At 42.4% G+C, this 21464-nt stretch overlaps 1 protein-coding gene and 1 pseudogene across 2 annotated transcripts in view; one reads left to right on the top strand and one right to left on the bottom strand.

Annotated features, from left to right (window-relative positions):
* Nucleotides 1-21464, top strand: part of DOCK4 (dedicator of cytokinesis 4) — a 282880-nt gene that overhangs the window by 35277 nt on the left and 226139 nt on the right. The window lies entirely within an intron of this gene.
* LOC136657825 (5S ribosomal RNA) lies at nt 3050-3166 on the bottom strand (annotated as a pseudogene).

Below are 21464 nucleotides of genomic sequence, written 5' to 3' on the forward strand. Positions count from 1 at the left end.
AGTGCTCTGACATTGCGGAAGAAACCACCAGGCATGGCCTTGCTTTTTCCTCCAGGCATTCAGTGAGTACAGTGGGCCCCCGGTATCTTCAGAAGATCCGTTCCTGGACTCCCAGAAGATATAGATATCTGTGGATAATTAACTCCTTGGAGAAGCCTGGCCAGAAAAACTGGAAGTTCCAAAGGCTTTGGCCAGCCTTCTGAGGTGCTGGGCAGTAGCACACGGCTTCCACCACCTCAAAAGACCTTTTGGACACAACTTCTGGTCGTGTCCGGGAAGTCCTCTGAGGCCCTCCAACGTGGGCTTGCGATCCACCTTGAGTCAAATCCATGGATCACAAACCTGCAGTTGATGGGGGCAGACTGTATATTTAGGATAATTTGTGTAAAGGGCATTATTCCCCTGAAAATAAGCCCAATGAAGCTAGGTTAGATACTCTTCCCCATTTTTTGAAAGACTAGTGTGTGTGGCTGTATTGAGGTGTTCATACACAAAACACCTTTTCCTGCCTTTGCCAGCAATGGAAGGCCTTTCCTGTTGGATTATGACATCTAGAGGCAGTGGGTGATTTTGGGTCCTCTGACATCAGGTATTACATTATGCCAGAGAATCTCCTATAACCTTAAAACAGTGGTTCCCAATCTGTGGGTCACAACCTGATTTTTGGTGGGTCGTGAAGAGCCGGGCAGAGCCTTCAGTGTAAACACAGGTAATGGCAAGATTAGATAACTCATTGCCTCAAGTCTTGAGGCTGTTCAAAAACCAGATAGCTGTTAATTACCCTGCAAACAGCTCAGCTCCTGAAGTTTGCAAGAAGCTGAGGTCCTGCAGTTTGCAAGCATATAATATAATTGTAAATATAGGGAGATAAAATGTGGGAAAGATAGGACTACCTTCATTAAAGTTCATTAGGGCTGCTTCATTATGAGCAATGAGTTGAGTATTTTTGTAAATAAATGTTATTACTTGTAAGTAAATAAATAAAAATATTTCTTTCTAGGTCTCCTTTTAAAAAAGTCTCATAAACCTGGTTGGTTTAGGTGGGTCCTGATAAAAGTGTCATTTTAAAAAATGGGTCCCGATACTAAAAAGTTTGGGAACCATTGATTTAAAACACAACAATATAAAACACACTTGTTGTGTGTAAATTGAGCCTGTTGAAAGTACACTGAATGATCTTAGATCAGGTACTACCTAATTTATTTCACAAGAGTGTTGTGAAGGTAAAAGGGGTGAAAATTATTTTTGCTGGCCTGGGCTCTTCTGCAGAAAGATGAGAGAAAAATGAAACCCAGCCCTTAAGGTGGCATTCTGACCTAGGGTGTCCACCCTCAGGAGCTCCCTCTGCAACTGGAAACTTCCTTACTGAACAGAAGGTGTGTTCAACTTGTGGGAAAGGACCCTCAATGATCCCTCTTGTGAAAAGCACATTCCTTAATTTCACAGAGGAAACTTCCATTTGCAGAGGGAGTTTCCAAGGCAGAAGCACTAGTCAGAACACCACCCTAGTAGTGTATCTATGGGGGTACATTGCCTCTGATCCATTCCTTGAGGAAGAGCCAACCCAAACCCCAATGGTGGATCTTGGGTGAGACAGAGGTGAGTTCAGAAGAGTTCTGAGGTGCAGAGAGGCAGCACACACCTGGGCCTCAGACCACCTCCCAGACACCTTGGGGGCATGTTAACACCCTGGAGAGTGTTAAATACGTATTTTTGTGTTCCCCTCTACCAGGTCCCTTAGGTACCACACTGTGCCACCGTTAGAAAGTTTTCACTTCACTAGTTACTTGTTAACTAGTGGTAACCATTCATAAAAAGGCAAGTTCTTTAGGGAGTCTCAGCTCGTAACATTTTAGTGCATTTTTGTTTCTGCCATGTGTAGCCTCATTTTCACCTTTTGCCTGAAGTATTGCTCCAAGAGACCAAATCTTTGCATGTTTACTCCCATGAGAGTGTCGGTAAGATTATAGCTTAGGCTGGACCCTGAAATGGTATTCTTCTTGCTGCTTCTTTATGGCAAGTCTTCTTCTGCCCCAAGATTTTACTGTGGTTACAGGATTCAGCCATATGAACACATTACATAGTAATACAGTTCTAGCAATGGAGACAGATGCATGCCTTGGAAATCAGTCAGATCCTGTTGACCAAGGAATGAAGTTGTCTCATTGCACTAAAGATAAGTTCAGTCAGTTGTCTTTTGCAGAAGAGCTTGCATTTTGTTTTTAAATTGTGGCACAGAAATACAAAGGCATGTGTTCAATAACGACTAAGTGAAGTGTGCTTTTTGATCTTTAATTCTTACCAGAGCTTCCTCCAAATGAAAACTAGCAATTATTTCAAACTGCATTTTGTAGTACATTCACCCACTTCATGTCTGTTGAAGCCCAATTAACTGAGACTTCACGCAGTCTTGAAGAGGGATAAGGGTAAAAATGTATTTAAACATGTGTAATTGATAACAGCCCACTGTGACTTCATCTGAAGCTTCACTAGTTTGTGTGCAGGGGGTTGAGAGCATTAACTTTTTTTTCAGTCTTGACCTATGAAGTGTTATGCATCCATCGCCTTTCATGTTGTGTCTTAACATATCATTTAAGGAGAGCTAACTTTATAGATAGATATTTGCAAACCTTGCTGATGTTCCTGCTCGGCTGATCCAAGCAGTTCTTGACAGAATGAAGTACTCGCAACTTGATTTTGAGTGAGTTAGAAACAGACTGTGCTCTCCAAATACTGGATATTTTGAGCAATTAGAGGAAGCTTTCGTAATTCAGAAAAGTTGTGATTGAAGTTATTTTTGCTGTTAAGTTGTGTAAGACTTTAAGTTGCAATTTTGTACATGCAGCGATAGGGTATGACTGTGTATTCAGTTCTTCTGAGGGAGGAAAAAGAATCTGAATTAAAAAGGGACTGCTAAATATTGTCTGGACTTGTACACAATTGTAGACTGGCATACATGTCATGAAGTGCTCATGACACTCTTTGGATGACCAGGCAAGGCATCATAAACATTGGTTGGCAACCTTCAGTCTCGAAAGACTATGGTATAAGCCTACAGCACCCAGTATTCCCAGGCGGTCTCCCATCCAAGTACTAACCAGGCCTGACCCTGCTTAGCTTCCAAGATCAGATGAGATTGGGCATGTGCAGGGTAACAGTTGCTGTCATAAACATTAGAAAACCTGTATAAGCCCAGTGTGTACTGAAGCTGTGGGGTGCTGTAGCTACTCTAGGCTAAGCAGATTTGCTAGGTGAAATGCATCCAAAAGACCTGATATTTCTGTGGTGAAGACTGGTGATATCACAAGTCTGCTAGCCCTTGGAAGTGCTATTTCAGATTTAAATACTGGCAAAATACCCGGTACTGGATTGGGGCCAATGGCTGTCCCTAAATGGACTCAAATTAACCTTTCCTGCATGTCCATGTGAAGGGGAAAAAAGCCAGTAAGACAGACACATCTGGGATATACTGCTAACATACCAGGAAGGCAAGCACTTAAGTGGAAAGAATGAAGATGGGTACCAAGGGTCAACCTGTATTTGAACACAATCTCTGCTTTCATGGCCAATAGAGGGATGCTTGACTTTTTGTTCCATAGAAGCTTATGACAGAAGCTATTTTAGAGATTTTTTTGTTCTAACATGATGTAATGTTGCACGTTCCTGATAAAACATATGGGACTGATTTCAGCAGTCTCCTGGAGATAGATGTTGACTCTTGGATACTGCAAGACAATCCCACAGATTGTGATTTCCGTTTTGAGTATTCATGTGACAATACAGGTGTGCCCCATATCTGCAGGGGATCGGCTCCATGGACCCCCACAGATATGGAAACCATGGTTACGGGATTCACAGATACAACCTCCCCCGCCATAGTAATAAGGAAACTGCTGATAGGCTCTTATCCATACCATCCCTTGTAATGCACTCGATATTGGTCCAGAGCAAACTGTCCAGTTAGTGAGATATTGTTTTCCAGTTCAAGCACCTTCTGCCTACTGAGATTTGCAAGTTCTTGATGTAGAAAGCCATTTTATAGATCTATGCCAGGGGTGGCCAACCTTTCAACTTTAGGCTCCTGGGCCTTTAACAAGTGTGTAGAAGAGGAATTTCAGCAGGTGCAGCTTGTTGTCTCTCAGATGAAAAGCTGCACCTGCTAATATTCCTCTTCTACACACTTGTTAAAGGTCCAGAAGCCCTAAAGTTGAAAGGTTGGCCACCCCGGTCTACGCTAACTAAGAGGAAGTGGAATGAGGAAGACTGCATTTATTTACTGCATTTATTGAGAAATTCTCTTTAACATGAAGTAATGACTGAGGCTTATAATAAAGAAGCACCAATTCCCTTTTTATTTCTTAAGAAAATTTTAAAAAAATAGACCTCTAACCTTCTGCACATTTGGTAGTCTTACTTGGATTGAAAGAAGATTGACTTTCTACCTGGTAGTGTGCTCTTTCAGATGTTCTAATGAGCCACTCTTAATTTGGTATTAAGTTGGTACCCGAAAACCAGGGTACCTTCACAAGATCAGTCTAGGAGAATTAGCTTTCTTGAGTGAATGTGACATTCATGTTTTCCAAGATGGTAGCCGGCTCTTTGTAATGAGACGAAAGCAATGGCATTACCTCATTGTTTAGTAATAACCTGGACTTCTGAACAGTTTGACTAACTCTTAGAAATAATGAAGAAAGAATGATCATGGTTGAACTTTTAAATAGTATTTCATTATAAAGATGTGTCTTTAGAATTATGTGTTCCATTTTTCAGCTGAGCTTTCATATCAAGGTCATTACCTTGAGAAGAAAGCGATTAGATGTTTTTAATGTGATGTTTTTCTTCTTGCAGAAGGATTGCTCAGGTTAATGGTTTTTAGCAACATATCAGCTACTCTCTCATATCACTTGGGAAAAACTTTTTCTTTTTTCGTTGTCTTCACAAACAGAAAACCAAGGTGTTTAATTTATGCTTCTTTTGGCCAGAGAGACGGGGTTTGGAACACAGATTCTCATATTGTTTGATATGCTTTCTCCTAACTAGGATGTGGGACAGATTGTGGACCAGTTAAAATGTCACATCTAGACTCTGAAGTGGAGTTTTGGAGATCAGTACATTTTGCAAGTTCATGCCCTCCCTGTTGCTCACCAGATTTCCCCTTCTGCTTACAGGTTTCCTCTAACCTTGGTTTGCCCTGAAATCTGAATGGTGTAAACATGTCTTTCTGCAATAGTCTATTAACAAGCCCACCAACCCATTACTTTACAGGTTAGCACCAGCTTTTACTTGCCTGATTCAGATATCATGGCAAGCTGTTAGTAGAAATCTAGTAGAGAATCCATGCAGGGGGACAAAGGAAAGAGGAATGTGTAAGTATGGCATGTTCCCCATTCTCCAAGCTATGATTTGGAACAGAGTTGGTGTTAGGAGTTGGGGACCCAACTGGAGACATGTTTTGCAGGGCCCCATGTTCACAGCCAAGGACTGTGGAATCTTAGAGGTATAAATGAAATTTATTACACACTTTATATTTCTATGGTAGAATGGGAAGCAGTAAAAATGTGCTCTTAAAAAGTGCATGTGAGTTAATGTGCCAAACAGATTTAAACACATTTTAATACAAAATTGCACACATTTAAGCCTACAAGTAAACAATTTCAAAATATATAAACAGTGTAAACAAACACGACTGACTTTTTAAAAATTCAGAAGAAAATTAAGATTGTTGCTGTTTTCTATAAAAGTACAGTGCGCTGTTAGATAACTGTCGCAATGAGGTGTTGTGCGTATTTCACAAGACTAGAGTAGATTACCACTGTACGGGGTCCCCTTAGGCATGGAGCTCAATTGGGAGCAGATGTTCCAGTTGGCTTAAAGCAGGCCCTGATTTGGGAGATCCTTTGAGTTTTTCTTCTCTAGTGTGTTAGCAGCTGAACCAATATTTTCTCAGCCTATGTGGACTTCTTTCCCCTTCATTTAGCAATAAAACACCACTGAGATTGGCATTGTATAGTTTCCATAGTAGAAGTGGGAACCAAAGATTTAATGAGGAGGGTTTAATTTTCAGGAGCGGACTGTGTTTGCCATGATCACAGCTGTTGAACAGTCATTTAGCGTGTGAAACTGCTGCAAATAAAGATGAATGACGTATCAAGTCGCTATGGAAAAACACCTGAGTTTCAGGGATGTTCTCTTCCTTTGTGGATTTACTGTTTTTGAAGCTGTGGTCAATAGAAAAGAGGTATGGGTAGCACAGAGAAGTAAGATGAGTCTAGACACATGATTTGAAACCAAGCTGTCTCTTGTGTCACATAGGAGACTCTTCTCGGCCATCACAAGTATGTGTACCCAACATTTATTTACTGAGAAGATTTATACCCATAGAGACTCAAAGCAACTTGCAATATATAATGCAAAACCAGAATTTATGATGTTCTCCATACTTTGAAATGCATGACACTTTCGTGCCAATAGTCAACTTGCTTGAGCAGTGATTTGAGGGGTTGGTGGATAGTTTGCCTGAACTGTCACTGAGCTGGTGATGGGCAGAGTAATGAGTACAGCTTTGGTGAGACTTATTTACTACTGTAGGCAATCTGAGTTAGCCCAGGTTACAATGGTTCTAGACTTGAAGCAATGTTTCCAGTCCCCGTTATAATTGGGCTCTCATAGCTTGAAAATATGAATGAGACTTGCACATTTTCTCTTCTGTCATTTGCAGCTAATGAGTTTCTATGAGAGAACAAAGTTATTCTTTCTGGCCATCATCTGCTCAGTGATGCCACTTTCTGCTTAATGATGTCACTTCCTGACCTCAGCTGACACCATGAATGCTAACTTCTGCCCTCTGTATGAAATGAGTTTGACATCCCTCTTGTAGACGGTCTGACACCTTTGGGTTGGACCACCAGGAAGGCGGCTGGAAGAATGGCTAAACCTTCAACTACTTTACTGAGTCACGAACCCTGCCAGTGAATCTATACATTACATACTTAAAGAGCATAGTGTGCTATTTCAGATTTAAAATGCCCTGAAAGATCCAGTGCTTCAGCAATATATATTAGCTTGTTTGTGACTCTGGGGCCAAAGTATATTGATATATCTGTTTAGAAAGGGCATAATAAATCAGGAGCTCTTACAGCACATGAAAAAAGTTCGTGCTGTTTTTTTCCCCAGAAGATGCAATATAAAGGCATTCCAGGAACCACTTTTCTCATTACCTTTTATGAGAAGTGGCTAATGAGTGTCTGGTGTGAAAATCCCTGCTGCTGGGGATTCTGGGACATTTGCCCCTAGGTAAATTTCTCAGTTTGCTCCTGCGGAGCCTGATGTTGCTTCTTGGCTAAGCTCACCTGCTGATGACATCACTGCTTTGGATGTAGGAAAAACTCTTTTCCCCTTGTCCCTCCTTGATTATACCTCTACAGCCAACACTTGGTGATGCTTGACAGTGGTGGGCAAGCTGTGTTCCAGGGAGGCTTATTCACCATAACTCATTTTCTCTTTGAAGAGTCCCTGGTAATTTTCTCACTTACTTTATTCATAACAACAATATACTATTTTTTTTCTAGCTATTTGTTTTGATTTGATTTTTTTTTAGTGTCCTGGAATTTAAAGCGACAGCCAACCAGCTCCTCTGCATTCCAAACCAATTAAGAACTGATTAATAGAAGATTTTTTGCCTCTATTTTTGGAGATCAGCCTAGAGGATTACAATTGTCTGAATGTGGTTTTTATAGTGTTTTGTATATGTTTCTAAGCATGTATGTTACTGGTGCAGACTCTAGGAAGTCAACACAATTTTTCCCCCAGGTTTTCAGGGTATGTGTATATAAAATTTATTTTAAAAAATCAACATGACCACCCAAGTTGGGACCATGGTGCCAGCTGTACAATTATTTCCATCAAGTCTGGTGAATTTGGATATTTAGATTGATGTAGTGTACTTTTTATCTACCTCTCTTGCCTCTGTGTAGCTGTAATTATTTTTGAAATCTCTTCCTAAAAATATTCATCACCTTAAAGACACTTAAGTGCAGTTTTCTATGCTGTAATTGTGCCACTAATAGGTAGAATGAATGCACTCCTTTTAACAGACTCCTTAATGCTATTTTCCCCACAAATGTTCATGCACAATGAGACTATAACTGCATATTAATGTACGACCTTCAAGAGCATCCTTGCATTCAAGATCATGAAGGGTTGACATTGTCATCCAGTTCTGGAACATTACATTATTTAGTTTGGGGCAAGCACTTATTTTCTCATCTGATAGCTGTAGTTGCTGTTGTCACAGATAGATATCTTCCAAATTAAGCTGACGGGCATTAGCATTTGAATATGACCTACTTTACATTGATTATATACTAAGGGCCCAATCCTATCTAACTTTCCAGCTCTGCTGTAGCCACAATGCAGCCCCATGTTAAGGGAACACATGTTCCCATACCTTGAGAAGGCCCCAGTGGCGTCCCCTCCACCACAGGATGCAGCACACACTCCACTGGCACAACTGCACTGGCACTGGAAAATTGGATAGGATAGGGCCCTAAGGTGGCTATCAATAGTATTAAAAAACTACATATAGCACTGTTTTGTGTACCATGGGTCTCTGTTATTCGCGGGAGTTCCGTTCCCAGAACCCCTGTGGATAAGGAAAACCGTGGGTATTCAAACTTGTGGTTTTCAGCCCCTCCAAACCTCCGGAGGACCTTCTGAGGCCCACAGAGGCAGCATGCGACTACCCACTGCCTCTGTGGGCTTCAGAATGGCCGCTTCAGTCCAAAAAAATAAGTAGCATATTTGGGGGGGAGGGGGGGCTAAAATAGCCGTTCTGAAGCACATAGAGGTAGTGGGTGGTCATGCACTACACCTGTGGGCCTCAGAAGACCCTTCGGAAGCTGGGGGAGCACAGTTCTCCTTGCCTCTGGAGCAGGGGTGTCCAAAGTTTTTGGCAGGAGGGCCACATCGGCTCTCTGACACTGTGTTGGGGGCCGGGGGAAAAAATAAATTACATTTAAAATTTGAATAAATTTACATAAGTTTACATGAATGAATATATTAAAGACTAACTTATATGAATGAATGAATGAAGGTCTTGCAATAGTTCAAGGTCTATAAAAGGCCTTGCATAAAGCAAGGCTGGCCTTTCCTTTGCTGCTGCTACTGCATCACAGACATGAAACAGCAAGAAGCGGAGGGAGCCCTCATCCCACAGCTCATGTGAGAGGTCAGATAGTCACCCTCACACTGCAAGCAGTTGCGTCAAGCCAGTGTGGACTCCAACAAATCTCTGGAGGGCCAGAGGCTCATTGGAGACTGAGGGCTTCCTGAGGGCTGCATTGAGAAGCCTCGAGGGCCACAGGTTCAGGGGGGACCTGTGGGCAAAGAAATTCATGGGTTTCAAATCTGCGCATAACATGGGTGGACTGTATTTGCTTCAGTGTGCTATGTAGAAAACTGTATGTTAAAAAAAGAACAATTGAGAAAAACCAGGATGAGCTGAGAGGCTCTGGAGATCAGCATTTTAGTGACTCCATGACTGTGGAAGACTTGCATAGCCTTACCTCATACTTGCATACCTCATCAGCATAGAAAGCTGTCTTATACTGAGTCAGATGGTCCAGACCACGGATGTCAAACATTTGGCCCGCAGGCTGGATATGACCCACAGAAGCTCTTTATTTGGCCTGCATGGTTGGGCTAGTACCACTGTCAGCTGCTCACAGCTACTGAGCTGCAAAGTGTTGCATTGCTTTGCTGGCCTTGTCAATGATACAAATGTACCACATTGCACAAAGAGGCTCTGTAAGACCTGCACTTGCGGAAGATGTGTGAGCAACTCTTCTGTTCTGTAAAGGGGCAACATAAGTTTTAAAATTGCAATCACTCTGCCTTTAGTAGCATGAAGAATTAATTGCTGAAAGAGCAGGGCAGTGTTTGGTTCTCCCCCTTCCCCAGTGACAAATGCATTATTGCCTCTTGATATTCTGCTGAAGACTTGTGCTAGTCCCACCCCAAAATATTAGTATATATCCTATGTCCACTTGGTAGCCACTGAACTCAAGTGCAGTGTTAATACATCCATTCACCTTTTAATTGTATGATCGTTAATTCAATCTACAACAGATCAATGGGAATGAGCTATGAAGTACATGACTTGTAGTGAGTTAGAAGCAAGTGCAGTTAGAACTGTGCCTAGCTAGTTCAATTAGCATTTTATTGAAAGGAAGAGGAATCGGTTTGCCTGAAAGAATTAATTGCAACTTGCAATGTAAACATGCATATGAGAGTCCACCGTTTGGCGCATAGCTGCCTATAATTGTACATGAGTAGAGACTGTTCTACGCGGTTAACCTGCGAGACACAACAGTACCTGTCCCTATGGAAAGTACATGATGAAAAGCAGGACAGATTTTTGCATGTATATAGTGCCAGGAGAGCTCTCCAGTTTACACACAAGATAATGCAATTTTTAAGTCTGGCAACAGGGACTGGCGATAAATGTGAAATAGATTTTTTAAAATAGGTTTCATTTACTCTTGTATCCTGTTGTCACTTCATGATAATGATTCACCCAAGTACGTGTTTCATCTTCAAACAGTTCTCTGTTCCTCTGCCTCTTGAGAATGAATATGGAGTGTTTTCTTCCAATTACCTCAGGCGCTTCCCTCATGTGAGGAGACACTGATAGGTTGTTCCAGAAACATTTATGTTTCCCATATATGAAGTCTGAATCATCCTTCACATGTCTTTAGACAGCGTGACCCAGTGTAGTTAAGGCTCCGATATTTGCTGTCTGATTCCATGCAACTTTATTCATCCTACAGTGGGCTTCCTCTGAAGTAACTTTGCATAAGGAAGTCAAGGACTTGCGTAAGGACTTACACTTCAGTCCTATGCATGTCTAGTTACAAGTTCTTAATAATATTAAAGTAAGTTTCAGTGGGTTCAGTAGGACTTGCTCCCAGCTAGGTGTGTATAGGATTGTCTTATAGGTGTCACATGAGTTGTCTAAAACTTGTTGAGTGATTAAAATAGCACCTCTAGATGAATTTGGTGGATGTTAAAAAAAAAAAAAATTATCTGTTACCTTTATTAAAGATACAGGCATCTCCCTTGTATCCTTGGATTCAGTTATCCACAGTTCTCTGCACCCCATGCACCGTTAATGTCACTTAGGTACTTACTGCTTGCACCAAGCAAAAATGTCTCTTCCTTTTACAGGACGCTATAAGCATGCAAGTTTATAGCATGACGTGCAGGCAGGCAACATGAAACCCTGAAGAGACAACTGCTTCCTATTAACATTTTCTCTAGTCTCTTCAAGCATTCAAGCTGTTCAGATGCCTGCATCATTGTTCTGTCAGCAGCTCTCCTAACTGGGAAAACTCTTATCTATTTCGGATTTAGTGTACCCCTTATGTTTGAATGTGACTTTTAAAAAAAAGAGTCATAGAGTTGCTTTTAGAGATCTTATGAATCAAGTGCTAGTTTAAATGGGCATGCTCTCACTATAAAAAAATTGGTGGGTAGAGAGGAAGAAGCAGAAGCCTTCTAGCAGTGGCATTGCTAGGGGTGCGTGGGCCACACCAGGTGACGTGCACAGGGGGGGCGACCCCACTACTGGCCAAAATTTTTTAAATCTTTGTATTTTTGAAGACCATCATGTTGCATATCGTTTGATGTGTAATTTCATGCAGCATGCAGTGAAACAAACTGCATTGAAATATCTCTATTGTATCCAAAGTTACAGCCAAAAAACCATCACCCTACCCAGTGCATGGGAGGAGATCCGTCATGGGGATGACACACCAGCCTTCTGTACCAGGTGGCACATACCCTAGTGACACCACTGTCCTCTAGTACCGTGCTTCTGAGCATCATAAAATCAACTGTGTTAAATATTCTCATGTCGATCGTTTATGCTTATGAACAAGGTTATTGTCTCTCGACCTAGTGCTGCGTGATCTCCTCTGTCCACTGCACTCATGGGAAGTTCATTGGAGCCAGGAGTGCCTGGCACCATACTGGATTGAACTGTTGGGGAAATTTCTTCTGTGCCATGAAGGTCATTGTACCATCACATCAGACTACAGTATAACCCTTTTACTGCAGTCGAAATCAGCCTCGATGGTTTCGGTAAATAACAAGTTTCCTGTATCTGCAGCTGCAGTCAAGCAGCTTTCCGAAGCTTCTCAATTTAGCGTTCTGTTTAACATTCACTAGCTGTGTTGTCTTGAGTTTTAAATGCAGAGATGGTTGTGCACTGAGCAAACTAGAGTGAAGCAAGGTGATAATGGCAGCAGTTTAAAGTGTGTTTATGGCAGTGATGCACGTAAAACATCCCCCATCCCTTGTCATGCAGTCGGAATAGCTAAATCATGACGTGCAATTTGTTGTTTTTTTTAAACTCTTGCTTTTATTATCCAATGTTCAGAGTTGTTTTCTACTGAAAAGGTCGCAGCATCTGTGTCTCATCTGTAGCTTTTAGAGCAAATGTATGCAGGCTTTGCGACATACACACAAGCAATGTTATAAATTGTGTCTTGTCTGTGAAAGGGTAAGCTTTGTAGTACTGCTGACCATCCTTGCTGTTGGCAGTGCCTGTGTATGGGGAGGGGGGGGAGAGATGGAGATGCAGGACAAGCTTCAGGAACAAACTATATTGCTAGTGCAAGGAGCGAGGGGACAGTGTTAAATGCATGTGGTCGAGGGGACAAGAACCGAGGTTCACGAACGATACCTGGGGTCTGTGATGAGTGGTCCAGTCCTCTGAATCTAGGAATCTAAAGGGTGGAAGGGGCATGCCTATTAGAGTGGCCCCTAAAAGATGTGACTACTTAGGGCTGTGACAGCTGCACTTACTTAATTCATGTAGAAAATGGGACAGACTGCAGTTCAGCTCATTCTTCTCATAGCTATATTGACTCATTGTTGGTACCACCTCTGGCTTTGTCTGCGGTGATGCATTCCCTTCCCCCCTCAGCACTACTGAAGCATAGGCTCCCAAAAGGTACTTGGTTGCTTGTACTGAACATTAGATATTATACATATGTTACCAAGTGAGTATTTTGATATGACAACACTTCTATGAAAACTGGAAGTAGTTTTAGATAAGGGCTTTTTACAGCAGCCGCGGAGGAGATCAGAGGGGACCGCAAGCCTCCAGAATGCTGCAGGAGGCCAGCTCTGCCCCCCAGATAAGTAAAAAAGCCCCTTGGCAATGGCATTGCTGTGATCTCTGCAGCACTGTTGCTGCCGTCAGAGTAGGGCCACTCTCCTTAAGGGGGAATGCCCTGCTTTTGATTTTCTTGGTGGGTCACGACGTACCAGTTTGGGAACTACTGCTCTAAGGGCATATTTGCACACTCAGGGATTTTTATCTTGAGGTGGACTCCTTCCTATAAACTGTATTCTGCCGGCATAGGTTATTGAGTTCATTGTGTATCTCGCACATTGTGCTAATGGGATTCCTTATCTATGGATATGAGAGAATTGATTCCAGTGCATCTGATTTTTCCAAGGGTGGTTACCATCTTTCATTATGTTGTCCAGTCATACAAATAAGAAAATTGAAGTGGAATTTAGGGACTGTTATCCCTGGGCAGCTCTTTAAGGTAGCAGATCCTTTCTGTTGGAAAATTTTTTTTAATTGAGATGGTCTTTGTGGTGATGTAGTTTAAATAATCAAGAAATCCTAACACAGTATTTTCCCCTAAAAAGTAATATGAGCAGAAGCAGAAATGTAGACATTTCTTACGTTTGTGTTCTTACTGAAAGGTAATTTTACATCAAAGTTTTACGTTAATAATATGTATTTTTAAGCCTTTAAAATATTTATAGTTTATTTAGAACATTGATCTGTTAGGGCTTGGAAGGTATTCATTATGTGCAACAGCTGTGAATGGAATGTTATGATTGGCTTCTTCTGGTAGCTTGCTTGGTCCAGAATAGAAGTTCAGGGTTAACAATTCTCCAGAGCAGTGTTTGTCAAACTGTGGGTCGGGACCCACTAGGTGGGTTGTGAGTCAATTTCTTGTGGGTTCCCATTCATCTCAATATTTTTCAATAAATTAGGCTGGTATGTGACTGCATTTGGGGAAATGTTACAGATCTGTACTTTTAACAGGCTACAATGTCTATGCTTTTAACAATGATAGTCACTCCTGGGTAAGCGTGGGTAGGATAGCAGTCTAGGATCGTGAAAAATTTTCCTACTTGATGTCACTTCCAGTCATGACATCACTTCTGGTGGGTCCTGACAGATTCTCATTCTAAAAAGTGTGTCCTTACACTAAAAGTGTGAGAACCACTGCTCCAGGGTATTGCATTTTAAACCTTGTCAAGTGATTTGTGTGTGCCAATCTCATAACCTTAGTCCAGATGGGCCAATTCATGGCTACAAAATGTAGTTACTTCCTCTTGGAAGTCATGTGACTTCCAATGACAAGATATAAAGAATTTGCAGTCTTTCATTACCTAACCATACAGTCCTGTGTATGTCTACCCAGAAGTAAAGGTTTAGGGTTTACTCCTAGGGAAGTGTGTTTTAGGATTGCAGCCCAAGTAAAGGGTAGGTTGCAGAGAGATGAGAGATTGGACTGTGTATGAATGAGAAAGACCAGATGCTAAGATTCTCTCTATCTGTCTTATCTATTCCTCTGTTTACCCTCACCAATGCCACCAAGTGTGATTAACTTTTCCAAATTGAATTAGCAAGACTTAGGAAAAGTTTAGCTGACCATCCGCCTTTTTGACTTCGGCAGACCTCAAACCTAACGGTATCTTTATGAACTTAGGCAGGATGGGGTCATCATGGCAACTAGTTTTAGCTGCATCCTATTGGTCTGGGTCCCAGATTTCTAGTAGCCCCGTTTATGGTGGTAGGACTAACTTGCTGGTCACTTGGGTGCTGTATTTAATCTCCATAGTGCCATTGCAGCACCTAGCAACAACAGGGTTAAATAGATACTTTTTGGGGGGTTGAATTTTTAATGGGAAAACCTTGCAGAGATTAAGAGTTAAGTACCACCCTACAGCCACACTGCAATCCTTACCCAAATTGTGGTCTTGGGTGCTTGCTGAGTCCTGTTGCCTCTTCCTTGCACGTGGCCTTCTGAGGTAGCCTACTTCTAAAATCAGGAGGTTGCTTATACCCATCATGGCTTGAAACCTGTGATGGACATTTCCTCCAGAAATCTGTCCAATCCCCTTTTAAAGGACTCTTGATCAGACCTATCACCACATCCTGGGGCAAATAGTTCCACAGATTCACTACATGCTGAGTAAAGAAATATTTTCTCTTGTCTGTTCTGACACTCTTTTCTTTTTTTCTTGTTTTATTGCTGTGCTCTGTGTTTACTCTTCTGAGGAGTAAATTCTATGGACTGTTTTTATTTTGTGTTCAATATTGTTCTAGGTTTGTTCTGAATCACCCTGGGAATGTATATTTATTTGTTTTTTGTAAACCAAAGAACCAAAGAAAACTATTTTAGACAAATGAAATCAAACTGTCCCTGCCTGGAGATTGCACAGTATACAATAGATGAGCACAACATAAATGGGGAAGTGTCCTGAGATTGACAAAAGAGAAGCATATATGTGGTAAAGAGGAGTCAGGTGGTAATCTGGAAGCACAGAAAGTGATTCTACAATGGCTCAGGAAATGAAACTGATTTTCATCAGTTTCATGAAACCAGAACAGATTCAAAGACCAAGCAAGAACTCTCCCCCCCCATCCCTGTTTGTGCTAAGTATTTATTTTGGGGGATTGACTGGTAGGGAAGGTTATCAGCTCACCACACCAGCCCAGGTAAAACTACAGTGTCCAGTGATGGGGATTTTTTAGGAGAGGGCTTTAAAGCACACTGCTCAGATTACCAGTGCATCACACCCATAGTTAATCCTAGCGCATTGAAATAGCACAGTTTGTGGAAAAGATTTATCACTGGTGCTATGAATTTGTCCTTTTGGCTGTATGCCAGAAACAACAACCTTTCAAAATCAGATCTCTCTCCAATGTCTTGTCTAGCCTCTGTTTATGGCACCCCCTTAAAAAAAAATCCAAGTTGATATTTTTCTGCAGTACATCAAGCTGAAAGGGCTAACAAAGGAGCACTGTATTGCCCCTCCCTTTCCCTTAACCTAGCAGGAAGGAAGAAGATATGGTCCCTTACTTTGCACGTGCCCTGCCTTAAGCGATGTCCAATTTTTGTGTTGTTTTGAGTGATCCCAGTAAGCTTCCAACATGGGATTCGGTCTTGTGGTTTTAAAAGGTTTACAAGAGATTTTGGACAGCATTTCCTTGAACAGTGTAGGAGCATTACAACCAAGACATTGTAATGGTTGGCAGCAGCTTTAGTAGGTAAAGCTGCATCAGTTTCTGCTTCAATAACGTGAGGTGTTGTCTCTTCCCCCGTCCCCCCCCCAACTTAACCTAGAAATTTTGTAGTGAATGCCTTGCGTTCTGCAGTAGTCTTACAGCACAACCCTATGCATGTCTACTCAGAAATAGGTTCCATTGTGGCCAATAGGGCTTACTCCCAAGAAAGTGTGCGCAGAATTGCAGCCTTATAACATTTGTTTTTAACTGTCATGAGGAACTGACTTGTTCAGACTTTGTCTGTGTGTAAAAGTAGGGTTTTTGATAAGTCTTTTGCATAAATGAACTACACACAGTACTACACACACCACCTATGCAAAATGTAAATCTATATTACTTCACCATTTATTGATTGATTTGACTGATTGTTTTGATTTATACTGCGCCTTTCTTCCCAAAGGGCACCTATGGTGGCTTTACTAGGGAAGCGATGGCATTTTTTTTCAGCATGCATTTGTGTATTTGAGGTGTTCAAACGACTTTCTGTTGGTAGTTGCCTTCCTCCCTTGTTTTTAAACTCTTTATGCTAAAGAAATGCTGATGTCCTTTCTTGCATATGCAGGCATACCCCAGTAACCATAGGGGTCCCGTTCTGGGGAATCGCCCCATAGAAGGGGGGAACAAGGTTAATGAGATATCCCACTTCACAACAATTTGCACGAGTGTATGAATATTATGTGATAATTTTAGCGTTATGGGTCTGAGTTATGATATGACTTTCCAAGTTTAGCTGTCAACAGCATGGTGAATGTGAAAATGGGCTAATGTGGGCCTGCCAGCTTCCTAAACAGGACCTGTTCTCACACTTTTAAAAGCATCCTGGTGCCAGAGGAAAACTAAGCAGGTGGGACTCTTATCCACACTTCTTTTTATGCCAGGGCAAGCGTTATCCAATGAAAGCTGCAATCCTATCCACACTTACCTGGCAGGAAGCCTCATTGGATACAATGGGACTTACTTCTGAGTCAACATGCCTAGGATTGGGCTGTAAATGCCTGCCTATCAGGCTGCTGTTCAAGGCACAACTGCAATGCCGGTGAAAGTTGGGAACTCTGAGCTTTCGACGATGTAGGGAAGTCTATGTTTTGAAGTTAACATTCTTTGGCAAGGCTGGGCATGTGACCAAACCCCATGGAAATCCCCTGCTCACTTGAATGGCTCATTCCAATACGATTAACTGCTTGTTCGCTTTGTGTAAAACAAGCATGCCCGCGTGTGGGCTCATCGTGCTGGAGATTGGCGTGAAAGAAACGGGGATGCTTGCAGCACTTGGCAAGACAGAAGTGAATGCTTGAGAAGAAAGTAGTCCGTAAAAAGGCTTGTCAACCCTGGAGGAGGAGGAGCCAACAGTGGATGAACAGACATGTCCCCAGGAGCTCCTGGGAGACTGTTTCCCCCCCAAATACTGCAGGTCTGAAGATCTTTGTTAGGAGAGACAAGATCCTCATCGGTGTAGGTATCTGGGAAACTGAAAGCCTGACCGGAGGGGAGGGGCTTTCTTCTCAGAGAAATCTAACCGTTTGAGACAGTATTGGGGGAGGTGCAGTGATCTGCAGTCAAGCTGTTGGCTCTGTGCTGAGATGCCATATGGAGGAAGGAAAAAAAGCATGAAGTGTAAAGTTCCGCTAAAGCGGAAGTGGAGTGCGATTGCTCCGCATCCACTTTCCCTGCCACGGGGAGTCCTGCCAGAAGTCGCGCCGGGCTCCCCACACCCCAGGGAGGCTACAGGAGGCTTGAGTAAGTGCACCCAAGCCGCTGCAGCCCCCTGAGTGGCGCGATCCTAGAGATCACGCTGCTGCCTTACCCCCGCCCCTGTAAAGACTTACTGGCTCTCAGACTCTCCCAGAGAGTTAGAGAACCACTGGTATATGGTATTTAGCACTCCTAAATGTATGCTGTTTGTGTGCATTAATAAAAAAAAAAAGGGCTGTCAACCCTGGCCGGGGAAACACCTTGTTCGCTCCTATATGGATAACTTTGAGGTGGACTAAACCAGTGGCAATTGAATATCAAAACAAGCCTAAGGCTAATTCACATTTTATTTAACCACTGATATAACACTTCATTCATAAGAAAAAACCTGACGCACAAGGAGAGAAATCTGATCATAAAGGAGATCAGCTCCATGAGCAGAGGATAGAGGCATAACATACAGCTCCAATGCCCTGCACAGTGTCACCACAACATCATGTGAATTGTGTCACATGACACCACTTCTGGTTCTCTCCAGACAGTGTGACCAGGTGTCATAACTGCAAAAGAGGACATGGCATCCAAGAAAAATGTAGGATGTGACAAAATAAAAGCTAACTTGTATCGTTTTCATGTGGTTAACTTAAATGCTACATTACCTATTATTAAACTAAAAACTATATTACATCTAATTTATTACATATTTACAAGAAGGCCACGCACTGCATACTCACAGGGAGGAGGACATTTAAAGTTCTTCTTCAGTACACAAGGCTAAAAAAGAGTGTGTCCTGGAGAAAGAGAACATCTGGTCACCCTGTCCCCAGAGGAGGGGTTGAACGGGGATCGCAAAGCTGCCAGCGCCTTCTCTGTAAATAGGGCAGAGCCTGAGGGACAATCATGCGCTCCCCTTGGTGTAGTGCCCAAGGTAAGTGTCCCTCAGGCTCTGGCCTAGGTACACCTCTGCAGCTCCATGAACGGTGGATACTCATAAGACTTTTTAGGGAAGCTGATTCATGGCTCTTGTACAAGTTCTGATCTGCTCGTGTGGTTTTCTCTTTTAAATATTCATTTTGGCTGCTCAGTAGAAATTATGAGTTGGCGCCTCAGAGCCTGGTCCCACCTGGCCAGTGGCTAATCTCCTCTTTTGGGGGAAATGTCAAATTGTCCCATGATACCCCTGTAAAGAAACAAGCCATGCCATTAGCACAGCAGAAGCTGCTTCTGCAACCCACATTGAGCCCAATCCTATGCTTGTCTACTCAGAAATAAATTCGATTATAGGCAATCGAGCTTACTCCCAGGAAAGCGTGGATAGGAGTGCAGCCTATCAGCCATATGGTTGAGGGCTGGCCCTGCACAGGTTGATGACTCTTGCAGAGGTATGCTGCAGGAATCTAATGTGCTTTGTGAGCACATCTAGTTCCCCAAATAATGTGATCTCATTTCCAAACTGTCAACTCTTTGACAGGATGGTTTCATGTTTATGCAAACCACTGGATTTATGTGGTTTTATGCAAACCACTGGATAAGGCATATCTTCAGATTGTCTTATTAACATAAATTTCAGCCAGATCAGCAGATTATTTGAAAGACAACTCTTATAAATTAATTCCATTCTCTCTTTTTTATACAGATTGCAACAATAAATGGAAGTTGGCCCCTGCCCCCAAATTCTGATTTTTATCACGTGGGCATTGCTTTGTTTTCCCAGTGCCTTTTAACAGTAGTAGGCTTAAGTAAAATAAATATACAGTTTCTTGGGGATTAGTTATCTGATCTTTCCATCACCCTTTGGAGACCCACCCAAAATCAGGTTGCGGCCCACCAGTGGGTCCTGACCCACAGTTTGGAAACCACTGTCTTAGGCACTTATTTGTAAGCAAAGCCCTCTGAGTGAAGTATGCGCAGGGTTTGCTTTGCCAGAGTGCTCCTTGAAGGTACGGAAGATGTTGGGAGTCCCTCTCATTCAACCTTTCCACAACCATTTTTTTTAGTGTTTTTTTGTTTCTTTTCATTCACTGTGCCTTTTTCCTGTAATAGCCCCTCTTTTCAGCTTTCACTTCTAACTGTTTCCACCACTGTTTAAAATGACTCCTGGTAACTGCTGAGTAAGGGCTTACCTGGAGCCTAGCTACTTGAGTGAGGAGCTGTCTGGATTTTGGAGAAAGCACGATGGTCGCCCCATTTGTGAACACCTTTTTGAGTTTCAGGAAGGACAGCCAAGCTTTCTTGTAATGTCACTGTGTAAAACTAAACTTGCAAGGAAGTCCAGTTATAATTGGATAATGAGTGAAGGGTTGCAACTTGTAACTAGTGGAAGGTTGCAGTTGAAAAGCCCAGTAGTTAAAAGACCATCACCAGCAATTGAGGATGTGAACTGATCACTTCTGAATTTCCTTTTTTGACCTGAGGAAAGAAAATAAATGGTCCTGACTTGATGCCTCAACTGTATTTAAGCAAAAGAACATAAGAAGAGCCCTGCAGGATCAGGCCCAGGGCCCATCTAGTCCAGCTTCCTATATCTCACAGTGGCCCACCTGATGCCTAGGGGAGCACACAAGACCACAAGATACTTGCATTTTGCTGTCACTTCCCTGGGTCTGGTGTTTCTTCGCCACAGAAGCCACACTTCTGTCATTTAATTTTTCTAGGCCTAGATGCTAAAGATACTCGTGCTCATACTAATGAGCAAATATTTCTTGATGCATAACTCTAGAGAACAAATATTGACTTGTGGTTGATCTTTCACCAATTGATCTGTCAGTTGATACTTCCTTCTTACTTTCTCTTTCATCCCCTGGGGGCTGGGGATAAGAATAGGCCAGCGATGGCGAACCTTTTAGAGACCAAGTGTCCAAACTGCAACCCAAAACCCACTTACTTAACGCAAAGTGCCGACAGGCAATTTAACCTGAATACTGAGGTTTTCCTTTAGAAAAAATAACTCATACATTAACATCTTTGTGCTGCATCCCTCAGCCTGTGCTGTGCAGTGTAGAGTGCTGGCTGGGTGACTGGTTGGCTGTATGAGCGGCTGGAACATAGGAACATAAGAACATAAGAAGAGCCTGATGGGTCAGGTCAGTGGCCCATCTAGTCCAGTTCCTGTATCTCACAGTGGCCCACATCTATAATAAGGAGGTAGCACATACCCATCAGGGCTAGTAACCCATGATGGACTTTTCCTCCAGAAATTTGTCCAACCCCCTCTTAAAAGCATCTAGGCTAGATGTCATCACCACATCCTGTGGCAAGGAGTTCCACAGGTTAATTACATGCTGGGTAATTGTGCTCACTGTGTACACGCTGGGCAATTACATGCTGGGTAAGTGGGTGTTCCTCTTTTATTGAGCAGGGGGAGAGTAACTGGTCCTCTGCACCCCAACAG

The sequence above is a fragment of the Tiliqua scincoides genome, chromosome 7, assembly GCF_035046505.1.
Source record: "Tiliqua scincoides isolate rTilSci1 chromosome 7, rTilSci1.hap2, whole genome shotgun sequence".
NCBI lineage: Eukaryota > Metazoa > Chordata > Lepidosauria > Squamata > Scincidae > Tiliqua > Tiliqua scincoides.